We start from the raw sequence: 5,188 nt of genomic DNA on the forward strand, positions 1-5,188 counted from the left end.
GCTGGGATTACAGGCGCCCACCACCACACCTGGCTAATTTTTTGTATTTTTAGTAGAGACGGGTTTTCACCGTGTTGGCCAGGCTGGTCTCGAACTCATGACCTCATGTGACCTGCCTGCATTGGTCTGTCTGTCGAAGTGCTGGGATTACAGGCATGAGCCACTGCACCTGGCCTAGTAATTCTTTAATATCATTAAATACCTAGTGTGCATATTGCCATTGCTGTCTTTTTAAAATAGTTTGTTTGAATCTGGATCCAAATACATTTCTTACATTGCTACTGATTGATATGAGTCTTAAACATTTTATAATCTATAGTTCCTTCTTTTTCTTTGCAATTTTCTGTTGAAAAAACTCATTTGTTGGCCAGGCACGGTGGCTCACACCTGTAATCCCAGCACTTTGGGAGACCGAGGCCGGTAGATCACCTGAGGTCAGGAGTTTCAGACCAGCCTGACCGATGTGGTGAAACCCCGTCTCTACTAAAAATGTAAAAATTAGCAAGGCATGGTAGCACATGTCTGTAGTCCCAGCTACATGGGAGGCTGAGAAAGGAGAATCGCTTGAACCCGGGAGGCAGAGGTTGCAGTGAGCTGAGATCGTGCCACCGAACTCTAGCCTGGGCGACAGTGTGAGACTCCATCTCAGAAAAAAACAACAGAAAAACTCATTTGTCTTATGAGTTTCCCATAGTCTGTTTTGTTGGTTTGCATCCCTGTGGTTTTTATTTTTATTTTTTTACTGTTAACACCACTCAAAGATGTGGTGGATTTTCTTGTTTTTTCATGTTGTGTTTTTGTTTTTGTTTTCTTGTCGCCCAGGCTGGAGTGCAATGACACAGTCTCAGTTCACTGCAACCTCTGCCTCCAGGGTTCAAGTGATTCTCCTGCCTCAGCCTCCTGAGTAGCTGGGATTACAGGCGCCTGCCACCATGCCCAGCTAATTTTTGTATTTTAGTAGAGATGGGGTTTCACCACGTTGGCCAGGCTGCTTTGAACTCCTGACCTCAGGTGATCCATCTGCCTTAGCCTCCCAAAGTGCTGGGATTACAGGCGTGAGCCACCATGCCCCGCCTATATATATCTTTAAGTAGAGTGCCATATTTACAATTTTTAAAATTGAGGTAAAATTCATGTAACTAAAACTAACCATTTTAAAGTGTACAATTCAGTGTCATGTAGTACATTTACAATGTACAGCCATCATTTCTATCTAGTTCCAAACATTTTCATCACCCCAAAAGGAAACCCCACAACCAGTAAGCAGTTACTCCCCATTCCCTCCTTTTTCCTTTTTTTTTTTTTGAGATGGAGTTTAGCTCTGTTGCCCAGGCTGGAGTTCAGTGGCGTGATCTTGGCTCACTGCAACCTCCACCTCCCGGGTATAGCTGGGACTACAGGTGCCCACAACGAAGTTTTTGTATTTTTAGTAGAGATGGGGTTTCACCATGTTGCCCAGGCTGGTCTCGAACTCCTGACCTCAGGTGATCCGCTGGCCTTGGCCTCCCAAAGTGCTGGGATTACAGGCGTGAGCCACTGTACCCAACCTCCATTCCCTCCTTTCTTTATCCACTGTCAATCACTAATCTGCTTTTTGTGTCAATGGATATACCTGTTTTGGATATTTTGTGTACAGTCATGTGCTGCATATCAATGTTTTGGTCAGTGATGGACCATGTATATGGTGGCACATATTCGATGGTGGTCCCATAAGATTATAATGGAGCTGTCCTGTACAGGTGTATCAGTTTTTATCTTTTATGCCGTGTTCTTACTGTACCTTTTCTGTGTTTAGATATGTTCAGAGACACACATACTTACCATTGCCTACAGTGTTCAGTACAGTAACATGCTGTTTAGGTTTGTCGCCTAGGAGCGATAGGACATACCATATAGCCTAGGTGTGTGTAGTAGGCTATACCCTAGGTTTGTGTACGTATGCTCTGATATTTGCATAATGATGAAGCCGCCTAACAATACATTTCTCAGAACGTATCCCTGCCATTAAGCAATGTGTGACTGTAAATGTAATCATACAATATGTGACTTTTTATGTCATTTCATTCATTTAGTGTAATGTTTTTGAAGTTCATTCATATTATAATTTTTATTATGTACAATGAAATGCAAAATCTTGTGTACATTTGCCTATTTTTGAAAAATTCATATGTGTGTAACCCAAACCCTTATCACCATATCAATATTGCCATCATCCTGGAAAGTTCCCTCATACCCCTTCCCAGTCGGTATCCCCGGTTCAGAGACAACCACTGTTCTGATTTTTCTTCCGCAATTGATTGGTTTTGCCTGTTCTGGAACTTCATATAAATGGAATTATACTGTGTGTGCTCATTTTCTGTTAAGACTTTATTCGGCATTTTTTTTAAGGTTCATATTGTTCCATGTATATCAGTAGTTGGTTTCTTTTAATTGCTGAATGGTATTCTGTTTGAATATACTGCAGTTTGTTTATTCTTTCATCAGTTTATTGATGGCCATTTGTCTATATTGTTTTTAAGTGCTGCTGAGGAGAGTCTTTGTCTTACAGTCTCCCAGGAAGGCTAATTCTTGACCGGATAGAAAAACTACACAAGAGAAGTATTTTAAAATAATTTTAATGAAACAAATACTGTGATATTTTCTTTCTTCAAAGCATTTGGCCATCCAGTGTCATTGGTCTCAGAGGCCGGCAGTTATTGGAGATGTCCTTCAAGTGTACAGTGGGTCTGAAGGGAGGGCTATTATTTTCTGTGAGACCAAAAAGAATGTAACTGAAATGGCCATGAATCCACACATAAAACAGGTAAGTCTTTTTTTCATGCTTTCTCTAATTGAAATTATGGGGGTGAATCACTGAACGAAAATTATATTGTCCTTTGTGGACCAGATTTCATAGTCATTCTCAAAATTGAGTTGTAAGGCTGGGTGTGGTGGCTCACACCTGTAATCCTGTGACCTGGTAAGTCAGGATAGATTTTATCAGTTTTGTTTGTTTGTCTTGCGACAGGGTCTCCCTGTTATGCCCAGGCTGGAGTATAGTGGGACAATCATGGCTCACTGCATTCTTGACTTCCTGGGCTCAGGTGATTCTCCCACCCCAGCCTCTTGAGTAGCTGGGACTACAGGCACGTGCCACAATGCCCGGCTAATTTTTTGCGTATTTTGTAGAGATGAGATTTCACCATGTGGCCCAGGCTGGTCTTGAACCCGCCTCCTGGGTAGTTTCATATGTATTTTTTAAAAGTTTAATCAAAATTTTCTTGAATTACAATTTTTAGCGTTTGGTTTTCCAGTTGCTTTGGTTTTCTTCTTTAAGGACTCTTGTTGTGCATATGTTGGCTCTCTTTTTCAAATCTCCTTTGTCACATCAAATCTTTTTCATCTTTTTCCTTATTCAGTTTTCAAAATTTCTCTTTTTTTTAAGAGATAGGATCGTGCTGTGTTGCCCACATGGGAGTGCAGTGGCTATTCACAGATGTAATCATGCCACTTGATAGCTTTGAGCTCCTATAGCTGGGACTGTAGGCATGCACCACTACACATGCCTCAAAATTTCCCATTTTTAAGAAATCTGTTGTGTTTATTCGATCTTTTACTCTTTCTCATATAGTCTTCGTTTGTGAAGTTATCTTTTATTTCTACTTCTTTCTTGAGTTATTTTATCTCATTGAAAAACTGAAAAGTTTTTCTTAATTTGATTTTTATTCTTCACCATAGCATTAAAATTTTTTCTTTTAGCAGGCATAGTGGCTCACACCTGTAATCTCAGCACTCTAGGAGTTAAGTCAGGAGGATTGCTTGAGCCCAGGAGTTCAAGACAAGCCTGGGCAACGTAGCGAGACCCTGTCTCTACAAAAAAATTTAAAAATTAGCCAGAGGTGGTGGTGTGTGCCTGTAGTCCCAGCTACTTGGGAGGCTGAAGTGGGAGAACTTTTATGAGTCCAGGAGCTAGAGGTTACAATGAGCTATGATCATGACGCTGTACTCTATCCTGGGTGACAAATAGAGTCACCCAGGACTTTTTTTTTTTTGAGAGTTTCCCTCTATTGCCCAGGCTTGAGTGTAGTGGTACAATCTCGGCTCACTGCAACCTCTGCCTCCTGGGTTCAAGCAATTCTCCTGCCTCAGCCTACATGTGCTGTGTGCTACTACACCCTGCTAGTTTTTGTACTTTTAGTAGAAACAGGGTTTCGCCATATTGGTCAGGCTGGTCTCAAACTCCTGACCTCAGGTGATCTACCTGCCTCAGCCTCCCAAAGTGCTGAGATTACAGGCATGAGCCACTGCGCCTGGCCAAGAGGATCTCTTGAGGCCAGGAGTTTCAGACCAGCCTGGGTAACATGGTGAGACCCTGTTTCTACGAAAAATAAAAAACTAAGTGAGCATGGTGGTGTGCGATTGTGGTCCTAGCTACTTGGAAGGCTGAAGTGGGAAGGATTTGAGCCCGGCGGTTGAGGCCACAGTGACCTGTGAATGGTGCCACTGCACTCCAACCTAGGCAACAGAGTGGGACCCTGTCTCAAAAACAAAAGAAAAAAAAAAAAGTGTTCCACTAAGTTTCCTTGTAAGTGAATCTGTACAAAATTAAAAACAGTAAATGAAGAAGAGTTGAATATAAATTATATTATTTAGGCCATTGATTTCATTTTTACAGACCTTAACATGTGAACAGAAAGAAGGAGCCTTCTCCAATTTTCCTGTTTCTGAAGAGACTAGAAAGCTTCTGAAAGGTATGCAGTTTTGTTGTTGTTGTTGTTTTGAGACAGAGATGGAGGTTTCAGTGAGCTGAGATCATACCACTGCACTCCAGCCTGGGCAACAGATTGAGACTGTCTCAAAAAAAAAAAAAAGAATAAGACTAAAAGAGCAGCTTTGTATATTTTGTAATGGTTGAAAGTTTTGCAGTAAGAACGTAGAATATGTCAGTAAAAAAACATTGATAAGGATATTTTCAAACATATAAAATTGAATAGTAAATTGAATAGAAAGATTGAACAGTATAAAGAACACATTACCTATTACCAGTCTTTAACAATGATCTTTTCTTCACCCCTGCATTTGGAACAATCCCAGTCATCATTTCATCTTCAAGTAATTGTATATATTTCTAAAATGATAACTAAGGACTCTTTAAAACCAGAGTCATTATCACAGTAGAAGAAAAACAGTAATTTTTTTTTTTTTTTTT

General features: G+C 40.6%; 1 protein-coding gene and 1 pseudogene across 2 annotated transcripts in view; both read left to right on the forward strand.

Annotated features, from left to right (window-relative positions):
• STOX1 (storkhead box 1) overlaps positions 1–5,188 on the forward strand; it is a 113,581-nt gene that overhangs the window by 24,389 nt on the left and 84,004 nt on the right. The gene's annotated exons all lie outside the window — the stretch shown is intronic.
• LOC105502788 overlaps positions 2,777–5,188 on the forward strand; it is a 10,250-nt pseudogene continuing 7,838 nt past the window's right edge. The window contains exon 1 of the transcript XR_001000401.1: positions 2,777–2,803. The product of XR_001000401.1 is annotated as an E3 ubiquitin-protein ligase RNF187 pseudogene (transcript). The remainder of the gene's footprint in view (positions 2,804–5,188) is intronic.

Source organism: Colobus angolensis, unplaced genomic scaffold, assembly GCF_000951035.1.
Source record: "Colobus angolensis palliatus isolate OR3802 unplaced genomic scaffold, Cang.pa_1.0 Scaffold12, whole genome shotgun sequence".
Taxonomy (NCBI): Eukaryota; Metazoa; Chordata; class Mammalia; order Primates; family Cercopithecidae; genus Colobus; species Colobus angolensis.